General features: G+C 46.0%; 1 long non-coding RNA gene across 1 annotated transcript; it reads right to left on the bottom strand.

The window, feature by feature from the left end:
* Positions 1–3,505: 3,505 nt before the first annotated feature.
* LOC125330170 lies at positions 3,506–14,879 on the bottom strand. The gene is made up of 8 exons (XR_007205405.1): positions 14,595–14,879; positions 13,415–13,519; positions 12,225–12,308; positions 11,796–11,874; positions 11,367–11,471; positions 8,526–8,726; positions 4,412–4,557; positions 3,506–3,732 (listed from the first exon to the last, which is right to left on the bottom strand). It is a non-coding gene; the product is annotated as an uncharacterized LOC125330170 (long non-coding RNA).
* Positions 14,880–17,599: the final 2,720 nt, after the last annotated feature.

Raw genomic sequence — 17,599 nt, forward strand, 5'->3', positions numbered from 1 at the left:
TAGAGGCTGTTAAATAATTCTGTCTGCTCCAGGAAAACCTCTGCATGCTCAAAAGGAGAAAGCTTTGGATCAACATACATGCTGTCACCAGATGCTGCACAGATCTTCCTATTGAAAGAGCTGTGTGATCCTGGCAACAGGCTGAAATCAGATTTGTACAATATGAAAGAAATTGCTGAGTCGAGGATGCCACTTAGACCTAGAAAAGCATGTTAAGCATTGCTTTGCAGAAGATACATATATAAAAAAATATATCTTTATATACAGACATATAAAATATATATAATGTTTTATATTATGTATAATATAATGATATAATATAGTGATATAATGTAATATAATATTATACTACCACATGTCTTTAAGCTGAAGGTACAGAAATAATTTGAGGCAGGGTGCCTCTGAGGTCAGGTGTCAAGCACTGACTCTTGGATGGAAACTCTTCAGCTAAAGAGGTGCCACCCCCAACTCTCTGCCTCTCTGCCAGGCAGTGGAGAGACAAACAGGGATCGTTGCCTTGACTTAGCCACGAAGAGGAGTTCTTGGATACCATGAAATGGGAACAGTGAAAGAACATAAGAGACGTGAGACAGAGACTAGGGAAGGACAGGGCAGGTGAGCTGAGGAACACTTAATGTGCACAAAGACTTCTCACACCAGTGGTGGTGAACTCAGCTTAGAACTCAGCTTAGTGCCCACCACCCCATGCCTACCCTGCAGTGTGACCTGCAGGGAAAAGGAAGGGCCACAAGGTTCAGTGGAAAGGTGCCACAAGAAGGCTTTCACTGGGACTACAGAGTGGCAAAGGGGTCCCTCAGAATACGGTCCAAAAGGACAGATCCTTAGTACTGGGGTTAGATGGATGGAACCCAGGTCTGGACAATGTGTAAAGCCTCAGGAGTCTCCCAAGCACAAAACCCCGAGTGTGGCATGTGACAGCTCAGTCCAGGTGACCTCGTAATCAGCTGACAGCAGGGCTGCTGGCACCCAGGAGCACTCAGGCCAGGGAGGCCTGGCTCCTCTCTCCTGGACCTGTCCAGAGGGAAGGACAGCAACAGACTTCCCTTTGCACATCCAGCCCTAGACACGACACCCTCCAGCTGCTGGTCACCACCAGCACATGGAGTCACTAGTGCCAAATGTCTGCTGCTGAAAAGTTCTGCCTCATAACTCCTTAATCTGTTTCAGGGAAAAATCAACAGGGTTAGTTTGTATAGGTGCTTTGAGCTACCTGGGTGATTTTGCCTGGAGTAGATTAGGAAATGCATACCCCAGCTGCTCCCAGACAATGCTGGATACAGGCATTACAGTAAGAAACTACATGGGTCAGTATTTTAATGGAGCACCACACCCTGAACATGAAGTTAAAGCAGATATGCAAGGGATTAAAAATCCTTTTATAGCACTGTCAGGCTTATTTATACAGTTGTACGTGTGTAATTAAATATTTGGGATATTTTTTCCTCCAAAACTGTGTTTAACTGGAAAGACAAAACCACACATTTAACATTTAAACTTCCTTAATTGCTTTTAAATGTCACCACAAATTAAACCGTGTTTATTCTCAGTCTAATTGACAGCAGCACGAAGACGCCACCTCTCCACCTGAGCACAAAGGCTGCAAGGGAACAGCAACACACATTTGCGTTGCACAAGCTGATTTTATTCTCCTTGCCTCCTCGTGTGTACCTTTGATGGCCCTGTGCCTGCTCCTGCCTGTTTTCCTGCATGAGCTCCTGGTGGAGCAGCCACCAGCTCACTACAGACCAAATCTCCTCATGGAGAGGGGGAGGAGTCCTGGTCCCTTGGGAGAAGAAAACCAAGAGCAATTAAACAAAGCCCAGATGTCTGTTGGGGTCCCATGGAGGACAACTTCTACCCTCTGCATCCTTTCACCAGAGGCTGTGCCAGGAGGAGACAGAGAACGTGGGGATCATTATAACATCTCATCAGAGCTGCACACACTGGAAACCTGACAAGCGCACTGGAGTGGCCATTTCAAACTGACTGAGATTGGGTAAAATAATAAATAAATATGAAAATCTCATTTTTAAATTCAGAGTAATTTTCAGTTGAACTTCAAGTCTGGTTTGGCAATTTCATGAAGCATCAGTGCCCAAAATCAACTTTTGGAAGGTAGAATCCCTGCCCATGGCAAGGGGTTGGAACTAGAGGATCCTTTAGGTCCTTTTCCTACTGAAACTATTCAGCGATTCTATAGATAAAAGCAGTGGGCATTGTTCTGAGCCTTCTCTAAAATATTAGGGTTCAGCACAGCATTAGGAAAAGAAAGGGAGAAGAGAGGCTGCCTTGCTGGGAAAACAAACTCCACAGGGACAGATGGTGCCAAGGAAAAGGGGCAGTACCTACAGTACCAAGATTGTACCTTTCTCTCTAGAAATAATAGAGGTGTTGGAGATACCGGATTAAAGCAATTCTCAAACTTCTCACGACAAACCAAGCTCTGTTCAGCTGAGGGGTTGAAGCAAGTCACACTGTGCTGTGACAACACTCCAGCCAGGCTGTTGTGCACCTTCTCTTGTACATGTGTATTAGCCCAAAATAACTCAAGATACTTAAATCACAACTAGCTGACTTTAGAGCAAACCAAGCAAGTTGTGCAGAGACTCTTACGGTTCTTCCTGTCACTTTCTCAGGCTGTCACCAGATCATGGGGATTTTTTTTTAAATGTGTGACCTTTATCAGATTCCTGGTATGAAAATCCTTCCTTCTTCACGTGAGCCTTGTGAAGGAGAGAGGTCACAGCAAGGATCCTAAGCGCAGCCTTGAGAACTGACCTGGAGAACTTTTAAATAATTTAACCTTGACCCCGACTTGGCTGCTTATGCAACAGCTACAGAATGAGAACTGCTTTCGTGGAAAAGGCTTCTAATTCCTCTTCTGGTGATTCAAGACATCACTCAAATTTACCCAACCTTACTAAAGGAGCAATTGGTGCTGAGTGTCCTCTGTGGCTACCAGCTGACAGTTCCTTACAGATAACCCCCATGATGGTTTCCCTTCAGGCCTGTAGGCAACTGCTGCAGAATGCAGGGTGAATTTCCCTTTTGTTCAGAGGGTGGTGGCGTCATTCAATGGCACTAAATTCCAGAGACAACCGAAAGGAAATGCCCTTCTGTGAAGAGCAATCCTCAGGATCCCAGCTGGTTTGGCAAAGGGGCAGCCCGTGTGACCCCCATCCACAGCTGGCAAAGCTGGGGATATTGCATCTGGAGCACAGCCAGGAGAGGTTTCAGTGGGGTAAGGACAAGGAGAGAGCAAGCCCAGTCTTTGCAGGGCTGAACTATTCACATGTCAAGTCTAATTCTATCTCCATGAACATCTCCTGTCTTGGAAGCTGAATCTGTCCCTAAGAAATTTTTAAGTGTCTGTAAATACTTTTAATCTCAAAGGCTTTTATGAATGGACACACTGGCTCTGTGCAGAAATCCCTTCCTTGTTCACGGGGATGGGCTCACGCCTGGAAACGAGGGCCAGCTCACTGCTCCTGGGGCAGCAGCTCTGCTCACTGATCTCAGCAGGATGAAAGCACAGAGCTTGAGGGAAGGGTGACATGGCTGGTTTGTGAAGGAAAACCTTACCACAGTCTGGCCACAGCCCTGGAATAGCCGTGGTTTTGAGATGGGAGATGGTATCTCTATAGTCATTGATACACTGGAACTCGAACTTCCTCTGGGTCTAGCACTGAGGCTGATCAACCAGCACCATTCCTGCAGTGGAAAAATGATTCCTGAACTGTAAGACCAATGATACCCAACCTTGCTCACCCACAAAGATCAACAACTCCAGCTCTCACAAACTGAGTTTATATGACAACTCATTTCTGCTGCATATTCTGGCTCTGCTCAGCCCAGTTCATCTGTTTCCCCTTCTGCAGACAGTGTAAACATCTGAGAATTAAACATCCTATCACCCTTGGAGGAAATCAATGAGACCAGGCAACTCTCAAGGTGAATACTGCACTCCCAGCGCTCAGGTGTTCCAGGCAGCACGGGAGGAACGGGACAGCTCCCAGTCTGCCGTGCCCTCCCCTGCAGTGCCTGGCTGCACTCACAGCACAGGAGCCTCCTCAGTAACCTCCTTCTTCCTTCTGATCTTTAATCCTGCACACAAAAGGGATCCTGTGCTCCAACTGGAGTGCAAAGGGAAACTGATCCCTTTTTAACCGGGCTGTCTCTGCCCAGAGTCAATCCAGAACACAAGCACGGTAAAGCACGCAGGACACGCTCCAAAGGGCCAGGCCATCCTCTGAGTGACTTGCAGCAAGAACAAACACAAAGCTGCTGCTCTGCATATTCACAGCGCACATTTGCCATTAAACCTTTCAGCTCTTACATTTTTAAACAAGAGTCCAGACTGGAAAGGAAATGATTAGCATCCTGACTTCACCTTGGCATGGAGCAGCTCCCTCCAATGCTTCCAGCTGTGCAGAAGAAAGTCCTTCAAGAAACTCAACCCATTGCAGGCACATTCTTCAGATCTTGTAGGATATTCCTCATCATCCTCTTTTTGGTGAATGAACTTCTGTGGTTTAGCTACAGGATTAAAAAAATATTTCTAATAGAAAAGATACAAAGGATTTTTGTTTTTTAATCTGACTTTGAAGACAACAAAACCTTCATAGGAAAAAAGAAAAGTTTTGCTAAAATATGACATGAACTAACCTAATCACTGGCCTGTAGGATCAGAAACAAGGATCAGCAAGGTCCCTCCAAACATCTCCACAGGGTGTCAGTGTTATTTCAAATTTGGGTCATTTTACACTGGAATCAGCATAAATTTTCTCACCACATTATTTTTATGAGTCAGTTCCTCAGAGAGCAGCTGCCACCACAGAGTTGTGCCCGTATTTTTCATTCAAATTAAATTAAATTCATTTAATTAAAACAAAATGTCTTAAAATCTTAAAATGGGGAGATGGAAACACAGAGTCACGGGGGTTTGGGGACAATGGGAGATTTCAGAGGCATCTGCAATGGGGTTTGCTCCCAGTTTGCTGGTGGGATCCTCAGTTGCTGCTGGGCAATGATCTTCCAGCAGGGGATCCAGAGCCCTTCCACAGGCACCCACCCTGTGGAAGGGCTCCATGTCCTTTCTCTGACAGGTACGTGGCCACCACGAGCATGTCTGGCACTTTGAGAGTCTGCCACGACCCGCTCAGTGCTTGAGAGCTGTTTGAGAGCTGACTCTGAGGCAGAACAAAGCTGTTTAAGTCGACCCTTGCCAAAAATTATTTTCCAGACACGTTACTACCATGGCTGTGCTGAAACAAGGTCCCACTGTGCTCTGGCAGCCGTGGCAGATGTGTGCTGTGACACACAATATCCCCACCGGCGTGGGCGCCCCGAGTGACTGCGTGAGCCAGCTCCAGTTCCTCTGCAGGGCTCTGCTGGGATGCCCTCTGATCCAACAGTCCTCTTCCCAGCAGCTTCCTTCAGCTTCCAGTGCTCCAGCCTTCTGCAATACTCATGTAACAGCTCCCCTTCTAACCCGTAATTATGAGAGTTATTGGATGGTTGGATGTCCAGCAGGGATGAATCCTGAGCGAGGAAGTTTCTACCACTCTTAACTACTCAGCATTTCAGTTCTTTATCATATTATCCTAAAATGTGCCATTTCTTATCAGCGCTAAGGACATCATCCTGAAGAACTTCTCCTGAAAGCAACGCTCAAGAGCGTGCCCATAAGAGGCAGCAAACAGGCAGCACATGGTGTTAGCCCTGCACAGAACACGTTCTGCCTCAGGTACCAGGCAGCAGTTTGACAAAGGGGGGTGTTTTTCAGCAGGACTATCAATTTAAGTTGCCCCTGCCATACTCCTTGCCATTTATCCTCCCTCCCCTCTGCCAGCCCTTCAGATGTGCCAACACCATGGCCTGCGAGGCTGGGCAATACGCTGAATTGCAGAACCAACCTAAATTTAAAATAGTCTGGCATCAAAGTAAGCCAGTATCTATTTAATCCAGATTAATGATCCCATCTAAATCACCAACTGCCCAGTAGTTGTGCCACCAGGACCAAGTGTGGGAGGAGCACTGGGTGGGAAGGAGGTGCTGGATGTTTAAATCAGATCTCCAAAATTGCCTAAGAATTCAACTTCCCATAGACCACAAAATGGTTTGGGTTGGAAGGGACCTTAAAGATCCTCCCATTCCACCCCTCTGCCATGGACAGGGACACCTTCCACAAGACCAGGTTGCTCCAAGCGCCTTGGACACTGCCAGGGATCCAGGGGCAGCCACAGCTTCTCTGGGCACCCTGTGCCAGGGCCTGCCCACCCTCACAGGGAGGAATTTCTTCCCAGACTTCAGGATTTTCATGTTCTAACATTTTCATGTTTATGTCCTGCATAAGCAAAGAAGGGCAATGAACAGCAACATGTCCAGAGAAGGGCAACAGAGCTGGGGAAAGGGCTGGAGCAAAAGGGAGTTGGGGCTGGTGAGTCTGGAGAAAAGGAGGCTCAGAGGAGACCCTATTACTCTCTACCAGCACCTGACAGGCGGTTGCAGCCATGGGGGAGTCCAGCTCTTCTCACAGGTAATAAGTGATGGGACAAGAAGAACGGCCTCAAGTTGCCTAGGGGAGGCCACTTTCTTCATGGAAAGGGTTCTCAAGCCATGGACCAGGCTGCCCAGGGAAGTGATGGAACCACCATCCCTGAAACTGTTCAAAAAACCATGTGTACGTGGCACTTGAGGACACAGCTCAGAGGTGAACACTGTGGTGGTGCCGGGGGAACGGTTGGACTTGATGATCTCAGAGGTCTTTTCCAACCTTAGCAATTCCATGATTCTAAGACAGCTGCTTCTTTCTGCCTTCCCCCACCACAGAGGACAGGGCACCAGGCAGGGGACCAGCCTCACAGCAAGCCCAGCTCCTGCTCAAAGCTGCCTGGTGGTCTGCAGAACATAAAAATATTTTGGAACAGCTGCACTGGATGATGGCAGAGAAGGAATATTGACTGGGACCGCTGCGGCTATTTCTTAAGTCTTTAAAAACGAAACATCATGGCAGCTATTTAGTATGGTTTTTGAAAATTCAAATATTGACAGAAGGAAGTTTTCCAAAGGATGCCAGCAGCTTTTGCAGCAACCCCGGTAGTCGAAACACTGCGGTGTCAGATGTGGGCAGCAGCACAGACCAAGCCCACAAGCTCCACACAGCACTTTGCCCTCTGCCAGGCATGTACTGGAGCTGGGGGTGGCGAGGGCTGCCGGGTGGAAGGGAGATGCTAAAATGCCCCGAGGAACTACAATCACACGTGCCAAATCCTGCATTTTACTGGGAAAGGGAGAGAGTGACTTCACTCTTTACCTCCCCTTTCCCACTTCCCCTGCCCCAAAATGGACAGATGTGGCTTTGCAAGAAATTAATTACAGATGGAGGCAAAGAAAAAAAAAAAGGGAAACCTCCCCCCCCCCCGCCCAACCACAAGGCTTTTTCCTCTGCAGACTTGAGGATGGATGGGGCGACCTGGGAAAACTGGCAGATGGAAAACCCATTACAGATGTGAGGTTTGGAGAATAAGGCTGAAGGACAATTTGAGAGTTGTAAATTTTAACTTTGGGGGTTTAAATGCATTGCTTAGCAACACAAAACAAATAGGAAACAAGAAGCCTCACGAGAGAGACGCTTAAATATTTTAAAATCCCTATTTGAGCTGAAGACTACATTACCAGAGATCTGAGGGGCTGCTATTCTCAACAGCTACAGTCAAGTCAAAAAGAAAATGAGGACTGTAATCTCAGTTCCACACCAAAATGTACATGATTTATTTTGGTCAAGGAAAATAGTTATTTGTTTGTTCCCGTTCCTGTTTTGCACGCTGCAAGATCAGAATGCACAATGAATTTTTAAGCATTTTGCTCCCCAGGAAAGATTGCCATAACATGTTCAAATATGGGCAGGGAAGCTGCTTTACTGGGCATGTATATATTGTATATGATCATTGCTACCATATGTCTGACCCCTGCTACATGCTCCAATGCCATTTTATGCTGCTGCATAAATCATCTCCTAAAATTCCTGACATCTCCAAGGATGGCAGGGGCCTCCATCTCCAGGGAGAGAAGGAGAAGGATGAGAAAGAACAGATCACCTGGAAACAAATGCTGAATGTTTTACACTATTTCTTCACCATGAAAAGGGTAAGAGGGAAGGAAAAACAACAACAAAAAGACATTACCAGATTTGAAAGGTCAAATATTAGTTTTGGCCTTTTTTTTTTATCTGCTGAAACAGTAGAAATACCAAGTGAAGCAAAGTATGAAGCTTCTGAACAAGCCTGTGGCCAAAGCCTCACCTTCTGCAGCAAAACACGAAGGAAACTTGTTAAAGATTAAAAAAAAAAATCCCAAGGAACCAAAACTCCTTTCAAAAATCCTCTTCTTCTCAGAGCCTGTAAAAGCAGTTCTTCAAATGCATACATACATTTTTATATACCAAAAAAGCAAACATCAGGTAGTTCTTTGCCTTATTCTGGGGCACCAGCCCATGGTGTTACCTCTGGGGTGCGCTGAGCTGGATGGAGCATGCACTGATCCTCTCCTGAACTGCTGAGCATGACATCACCCTGCTGCTTTCTTGAAGGAGGGCCATGTTAGTGGAGTTCAGAAATAACCCAGACATTCCCAATTGGTTTTGCTGCTTGAGCAAAAAGGGATATGGCAGGCCCACAGTTTTGGAGGTTTTTTCCTTTTCTTATCTGAAAAAAGCCAAGCACAGAAGCCCAACCATAAATAACCTGAAATAACTAATGCTTGCAAGAGTTAAAACCAGTAGGAAAGCTCCTCAGCAGCTTAGAACTCCAGGCCAATAAAACCAGCTGTTCATATAAATACTTAACCTTCAAAATCAATGAAAAAAATAGAAGCTTAAGGGACACATCTTGCTTAATCTAATGGCCAGAAATATGGAGAGCAAAGAGAAAAGGCATTCTGACATAGAATCACAGAGTGGTTTGGATTGGAAGGGAGCTTAAAGATCTAATCTAAGCCATCCCAATCCTAGTGGACACCTCCCACTATCCCAGGTTCCATCCAACCTGGCCTTGAACACTTCCAGGGATGGGGCAGCCACAGCTTCTATGGGCAACCTGTGCAAGGGCTTCCCCACCCTCACAGGGAAGAATTTATTCCTAATATCCAGTTTACTCTCTGTCAGTTTGAGTCCGTTCCCCATTGTCCTGTCACTCCACACCCTTGTAAACAGTCTCTCCCCATCTTTCCTGTAAGTTCCCTTCAGGTACTGAAAATCCACAATTAGGTCACCCCAAAGCCTTCTCTTTTCCAGGCCGAACGTTCCCATCTCTCCCAGCCTTTCCTCCCAGCAGAGCTGCTCCATCCCTCTGCTCATCCTGGTGCCTCCTCTGGACTCGCTCCAGCAGGTCCATGTCCCCCCTGAGCTGGGACCCCGGAGCTGGAGGCAGCTCTGCAGGTGGGGAAGTATTTCTGTACAGACCCTCAGCAGTTCAGAGGCAGCACTACATCAGCTGCAATGACCAGATGTAAATACCACGGAGAAGACTCAAAGATCCAACTCCAGCTGTGGTTCATCTCCTGGCAGCCAGAGGTGTTCAACATGCAACTAAATCCTGTTTTGTGGCCGTTCCACGATGATGGTGTAAATCAGCAGTGTCTGCTGCCTGTGCACCTGCCTGAAAGCCAACACTGAGCCATGCCTGGAACAGCTTGGTCTTGGGCCAAAAGAGGCATGGATGAAAATCTCCTCCAGGGAGGATTTCAGATGGATACTTTTAGCTTGGCCAGGGACAGGAGCAGAGACCACAAGCAGGCTGATGGTAGAAACATAGTGTGTGTGGTGGGTAAGCGTTCCCTTTTCTCGTGTTCCCTTTTCCCATCTCCCTATTCAAACCCAGGACCATCAAGACTTCTTCCCTCCACTGTCCTTGCAAGGCTTTTTTTTTTCCTTTGCTTTGCAGATCGAAAAAGTGAAGGGGCACCTTTCCAGTCCCTGAATTATATACTAGTTTATTAAATCACCCACAGACCTCATTTACCAGATTCAATTTGAGAAAATACCTATTGCAAAAATCACTTGGTAGACTGCACCAGCAGATGACCTTAAACAAGGCCCCAGCAGCTCCTAGGAGGTTTTTCTATGATCAGTTAAAACTATTTGTCAAGATGGTAAATACGTGCCAGAAACGGATGGTCTCACCTAAGCACAGGCTCCCCACTGCTGCTGGTAGCACCCCTCACCTGGGGTAACACTGGCTGAAAAGTTTTCCAAGATTCTCTTGGATTGCTAAGGGCCTAGTTTTCCAGATTAAAAAGGCAAGGAAGCCTGGCATCTTACACCGTAAAAAAAGCCCTTATTATTTCCTTTATTCTGCTCTCTGCAAAATGCTCATGGGTCTTCGATGCACAATACAGGAAGCAAAATAAAACACAAATTCATTATTTCCCCTTTGCCAGCTGCTTTTCCTTGCAATGAAACTTCTTTCCCCATCATGTTTCCATCACGGCTGTGCTGTGAGACTGGCCTGCTGCAGCACCGCTGCCCAGCCTGGCTTGCATTTTTCTGGAAGAGAGTGGCATAGAGAAGGCATAGTGAAAAGTGAGCCTCGCTTTGCTGGATTCCTTCCTGGATAAAGGCAGGAGTTCCTACCAAACCCCACGTTTGTGGCCAGAAGGTTCCCCCAGCCAAGGATGTGAGACCAGGTCACTTGACACAGGGAGCTGAACAAAGGGAAAAAGCCCTCAGTTTACTCGTGCTCTTGGCTGAAAACAGGCTGCTAAAAACTGCACTCAAATTAAAGGGCATTATAGTGTGGAGACTGAAATCTCATCAGATATTCCAGTGGAAAACAGAAGGAGCTGCTTCTCCAAGCGCGAGACAGTGCTGCTGCTCCTGGAACGCGGGAGGGAGCGAGCAGCCACGGGGCTGGGCAGGCCTGCTGGCTGAACAAGACTCACTTTGCTGGATGCTGCTGAAACTTGCCACTGTTGGTGAAACCCTGGCTTTGACATGAGCTTCAGGCAGAGGAGATAGATGTGGGGCAGGAGAGATGACGGGGAAAAAGAGCACGGAGAGAGATAGGAGGGGAAAGGGGCTGCTCTGTTCCCAAACCGCTGCCTGCCCCATCCCTCGTGAAAAGGCCCCTTCAGCCAGACCTATCTGTCAGCCTCTGACCTGCCTTTCAACATCATGATGCTCTTTGATTTTATTCATTCCTGCTGGAGGCTTTGCTTAAATATAAACAGCAGAGCATTTCAGCCGGAATTAAAAAAATACAAATAAAAGAAATGAGAAATTCCCCAAGCCTCCAGGCACATTTTAAAACACATGAAAAAGGATAGGACAGTACCAGCTTCATACATACCACAGCTGCAGTGATTCGCAGCAAAAGTCAGGAAGGTTGAATGTGCTAGTGTTTTGTTTTAAAACACGGGCTTCACATTCAGAGAAATCTCTTCAACACCGAAACCTGAAGGAGAGAGTGAGAAACTCAGTGATTCCCACCTTTTCCACCTTGATATTTCTGCTTCTCCATGTGCAGGGCAGGCTGGACTCCGGGAGAGCAGAAGCTTTTGTGAGGTCCCCAGGACTCCGGGAAACACAGGCAGCTTTACACTAGGATTTACAACCAGTAGGTAAAGAACAACTCCAAAGGTGTTTTATTACTTGTGATGAGGGACTATCAAAGAAGCCACAGGCTACTTTGCCAACTGTTTGGTGTTACTCCTTTAGTTCTTATTGGCAACCCTCTAGGCTATTGCTCTATTTTTCTTTCCTCCTCCCATTCGCTTACCTTTCATCTTCCAGTCTCCAATACGAACTCAGTTTCATGTTGGAAATTAATCCGCACAAATGCGTAAGAAATTCAGCTGCTAAAAAAGAAAAATAGAAAAGAAAAAAGGCAGCAGGTCGTGTTCCTGATACACACAGAGGCCAGGATGCTACTCCAGCACTTTATCACAACACTGGTTGGGCAAACAGAAGATGAGTTCTGGAGTTCTTTTAAATGAGCCACCAGTAAAGGCAGAAAGCTTTTTTGCACCGATTTTGACGTTCCTATTTTCTGGTTTGAAACATGGCCAAAGGATGAACATGGATGATTCTCCTTTGGTAAGCACAGGGCTTTAATGCCACGTCCCACCTTGTGATTAACACTAATATCTTGGTTTCTTGATTCTTCTGACACGAAGACCAAACAGAGTTGGAAATGATGTATATTTACCATATCCTCCCGCTTTTAGCATTTTTCAAACACTGCCCAAAATAGAAGTTCAGACTTGCACTGTGATTGGCACGCGTACAGTCACTGTGGGAGACAAAAGATTAAGAAATGTAAGTGAATATTGACTGGCACTTGTTTGCCCTGTGTGAAAATAGAGAGGCCCAGGCCAGGGCAGTTACGTGTTACAGCATCAGTAGAGATGGACTGGCTGCCTGTGTAACTTAAACAAAAATGGGGAGAGAGAGGTGGTCTATGCTGTTCATCTGTGCTGGAGGATTTAGAGGCAAATAAAGCTCTATTAATCTTTTCTGGCTTGTATACACAGATGTTTTACTTTTTGTAACACTATTTCAAGTTAAATCCAGATGGTGTAAATCAAGCTGTAATGCTCATTAAATGCATTTTCAATAAAAGCATTTATTCCATCCCTTCAGCATTCCAGCAGGGCAGAGCACTCACCCTGAGCAGGGATTGCACATGGCATGCCTGACCCTGGCAAGGAAACACAGTCCCAGCAGTGGCTCTCTGCAAATGGCCCATCCAGCCAAGACTGAGGCTCCCAGACCAGTGTCTCTCTGCCACGGGAGGCACTGGTGCGTGTCAAATGCACCCAGTTCCTAAGATGACAACAGCTACAAGTACTGCACCATAAAGATACATCTTTTTAGAACCAAATACTTTTTTTTTTCCTCTCAACAGAGAGTTACAGGGCATTTTGGGAACCAAAATGGAATTTTTAAAGTACTAACCATTTTTCTTCTTTTTTCCTTCTTTTTGTAAATGGTACCTTCACCAAGAATTCTTCATGTTTATAAAACTGCCTGTACATCTTTTCCATGGATTACACTGTTTACAGTGACCATTAAATTCTACACAGACCCCTATGTAAATGACCGGCTAAGCCCAAGCAAACATCCACCTTGTTTTTCCAATCCCACCATCACTTTTGCATTTACTCCTGTTTATCTGCTGTCTTGCAATGCCTTTTCTTGGCCTTACAACCACATTAACTTGCCCCTGCAACCCTTTCTATAAGCAAATTGTTTAAAAGAAATACCTATGTTTTTATGTAATAAAATGCGAAAAAGCAAAACCCCAAAGATGCAGTCCAGTGTAAATCATGATGGAACACTGATAATAAACGAACCTTATTCATGCCAGATAAAGCAACAAATCCTAATTTAACACACCAAATAATTTATCCTTAGCCAGAAAGACACTCAGACATTCAAACAGCCGTCTTTGTACATACGGAGAAGCTGCCAAGTCTCCGTACTTGAATGATCTCATAGACTCTGGAAAAAAAAAAAAGAAAAACAAAACATTTTACCATACTAGCTGAATACACAGGGGCAGAAAAGGACCAAAATGAAAGCATTTTAGTGGTCTGGGTCCTAGTACAGATCTGTAGACAAGTGTGGGGAAAAATTACGACCACAAAGTCACAGAGAAAAAACAGACCTAAGCAAAACTTTCTTTAGGTTTTTTGGTCTGTAATGGTGCTATTGATGAAGCAATGAGGAATAACCACCCCTAAATATCTACTGCTGTCGTTCTCTCCCCAGCTCACATCAAGCTTAACTCATACTCCTTTCTGAAACAAGGAGAAGAGGGACTATTTACAAGAGCATGGAGTGACAGGACCAAGGGAGAATGGCTTCACACTGCCAGAGGGCAGGTTTAGATTAGGTATCAGGAAGAAATCCTTCCCTGTGAGGGTGGGGAGGCCCTGGCACAGGGTGCCCAGAGAAGCTGTGGCTGCCCCATCCCTGGAAATGTTGGATGGGGCTTAGAGCAACCTGGGATAGCGGAAGGCATCCCTGCCGATGGCAGGGGGTGGAAGGAGATGAGTTCTAAGGCCCTTCCAACCCAAACCATTCTGGAATTCTGTGCAAATCCCAAAAAGGTCTGCAGCAAACGATGACCACTGTTGGAGAACTTAACGTGTAAAGGCAGTAAAGTTTTCCTCTGAATCATCAGGAAAAGGTGATCAGTTTTCACCTTCAATGCCTTTTCCTTTCGGTGTGAGCATTGCTGAGTTAGAAGGGTCAGGAGAGCACGGATACAAGTAAACAAGAGGACATTGATCCATGTGCTGCTACCTGGGAGAAATATCTGTGTGCAGCCCAGCTGGCTTGGGCTGAGGACTGAGCACAGATCGTTACTGAGCTCAGCTTGGTGCCCAGCTGCGTACACCGGACCTGATCCTCCACTTGGGTAAACTTCCAGCTCAATTAGGCTGTGGACGATGACAATTTTACCAGCTGGAGACTGGCTGCATTCGGGGTTCCCAGAAACACTGTGGTGCCTTTTATCAGGCAGCTGCACACGTGAAACCAGCTCTGAGAGATCACACGAGGTACACCTTACCCTGCTCAGATGAGACACAGGCAAGCAGAAACCCCAGGTTTAAACAGCAACTGATGGCTCTGGGTTTCGACTTTGTCAGTTGTTAGGTCAGAATGGGCTGGAATTCCAAATGTGCCACATACTCAAACTCCCCATTGACAAGAGAGACTCAAGCAGTCCATTACAGCACTGAAAATGCGAATTTTCTTGAAGCCTCACGTGCTGTTATCTACCTGTAACTCAGTATTTCCCTACACTGCTGTTCATAAACACGGAGAGCGACCTCAGACGGGAGAACCAACCGTGCCTCAGCACCTCTCACCCCGCCTCAGCCCTTCCAGGCTGCTCCCAGCAGCGAGGCCTCCAGCATTCCCCAGCACTGGCCCAGAGGAGCGGGATGGCCCGGGCCCTGCCGTGTTTGTGTGCCTGAGGCGCAGGGCACAGGCCCAGCTCTGCGTCCGTGTGGGAACGGGCAGCACGGCCGAGCCCAGGCGGCCAGCGCCGCCCCACCGCACACCTGCAGGGACTCCACACTCAGCCCTGCAGTCTCTCTCCCCAGTCCTCTCTGCATAAATCAAGCAGCAGGGAGGCTCAGAAACATGACGAATACGTTGGCTAGAATATCTCCTGCTGTAAAGACACAGGAGGAAGGGGGATACTAAACTAACCTTGCCTTGGATGGAAAAGCAGCTGGAATTTAATGTTCTTGGAAGCCAGCCCTGGCTGTTCAGACATGGATCTGCCAGGGAAGTCCCCAGCGGAGGCATCACTCATTCTCCAAAACTAAAACGTCAAGAGAAGGCCCTGGAAATCATTAAGCACTCTGTTCAACATTTCTTGAACAATCTCAGGCAGGAGAGAGGGGGAAGAAAAAGGTCTCTCAACCACTAACAAAACAGATATATTCTCATATTCTCAGTGCTAATATAAAACAGAGGGGGGGATCACCAGCAATCTGAAGTGGAATTTTGCTTAATTGTGTCAATCTGAAATGATACAACATCAAACCAGCCTCAAAAAAACAACAAGAAGGAAAAGAGCAGGAAGAAAACTCGGAGAAGATAACAGAACAGAAGCGTGTTCGGCCTGGGCTTTCAGGGTCTTCACTACCACAGCCCACCCTGGGCAACTGCCCTGCCCCAGCTACACCCCCCACACGTGGCAGACTGTGCTTGGCCACCAGGAACTCCCAGTGGGAGAGAAATGGTGCTCAAACAGAAGGCAGAAAGAAAACCTTCCCTGGAGAAGAGCTAGCAGATCCCACAGAAGCTGTGCCTCGCTGGCACAAGCCCCACTTGGAACTATGTCACTGCTTTTTCCTAGGGTTCAAATTAAAAAGAAAGGAGGTAATTTTGCCATCTGCCACAGAAGCACAGCTCTAGAAAATGCGTGTGTGAGTTTTAATCCTACACCAATTTAGACACACACCCCAAGTGGCTTCTATGAAAATACAGTTCTGGAGTTCGTTCTTTCCAGCCCTTCCAGAGTGAGGGAAGATTTTCTCACAGATGTCCTTCTTCTCCAAACACTCTGCTAGCGAGGTGCCTTCTAAATCACTGACACAGAGTCAGGGTGGAAATGCACACCACGGGCACCACCACCTTCCACTAGAAGCACAAATGATTAAGTCATGCCCATTGAAATAACTAAAAACCCACTGGCCATTTGTGGAAGAAGAGAAGCAAACTTGGTAAGCAGCAGGTTAAACTGGATAGGGTTTTTTGTTTGATGTTGTCCTAAGAAAATAAGGTTCTGTATTTTATGACTTGGGTAAACCGGTTGCTTATTGTTGGCTGATCCAGTAGGTGCCAGAAACAATTTCTCTTTTTTTTTCTGTGTGATCCAGACAGCATTTGGCAATCTCTTTTGGATGAAAGGTGTATCAAGGAAAAAAAAAAAATCATTATGTAGTCAAGTGTCAGACTCTCAGCAGTCTGAGAGCGCTAACTGAGATCAACTAAGTGCTCCACATTAGCTAAACTTGATTTTTTTTCCCCAGTTAGAATCAGTAACATTTCTTACAATGCTGGAAAACACAGGTAACAATGGTGCTCCTGAGGACTGCTGCAGGCTGATGAAGCAGTTAATTCTCGTGGCAACAGCAAAATAGACTTTATTCTGTTCCCTGGATGTCTGAACAGGTTCTGCCTAAAAAGCTGCTATGGAGCAGATGGAAAGGACAGGTTTTGAAGCAGGCTGGAAGACAACAACCAGAAGGATGCCCAAAAGCAGCCCTGAGGGAATCCTGGCACAGCCAGGTGGCTTCCTTGAGGGCTGGGGAAGGAAAGAGAGAAGCACAAGTCTGAGGTACTAGTGAGGATTTCCCAAATTTGTTTATGCACATGTATTATTGGACACATTTCAGCAGGAAAGATGGATATTGCTTTAAAAAAACAACAAAATGAGAAACAGCCTTTGTGCATTGGGATGAGACACCTCTTCCTAGCCCAGGCTTCCAAGCAGAAACAAGCCACATTTATTCCCATATCTAGCAGCATACACTGGATTTAAGTTGACAGAAATAGAGAAGTTTTATCCTCCCACAAGTTGACTGGTATAGCAATTTTCATCTAAAGCAGCAGCACATCAGCAGGACAAACATATTCACAGGGATTTCCAGTCAAAAGTCATTCTAATATAAGCATATTTTAGTGGCAGAAGGAAAAAAAGCTCACTAGTCACACCAGCAAAATACCATTTCCATTTAAAATGAAGAGCGTGGCAGCTTCAGCTTAATGGAAATTAAAGTGTGTTGGCACTGTCAACTAACTGTAAACCACTTGAAAGCTTTGTTTAATTTTTAATTTAAAAAATAATACAGGGACAGGACATACTGTCAATACTTTTACAGATCCAATCCCATTTTCCATGTGCGCTAATGGAACCCTTACAGTTCTCGATTCACATGACTTCAATTTGGGTTACCACAAGAACTGTGTTATGACTTCAAATCTTCAGCCTGATCTTTTAGGGAAAACTAAAAGAACATTTTTCTGTAGCTTGTAACTAATTATATGAAGTTAATA

Source organism: Corvus hawaiiensis, chromosome 9 (assembly GCF_020740725.1).
Source record: "Corvus hawaiiensis isolate bCorHaw1 chromosome 9, bCorHaw1.pri.cur, whole genome shotgun sequence".
Lineage (NCBI taxonomy): Eukaryota > Metazoa > Chordata > Aves > Passeriformes > Corvidae > Corvus > Corvus hawaiiensis.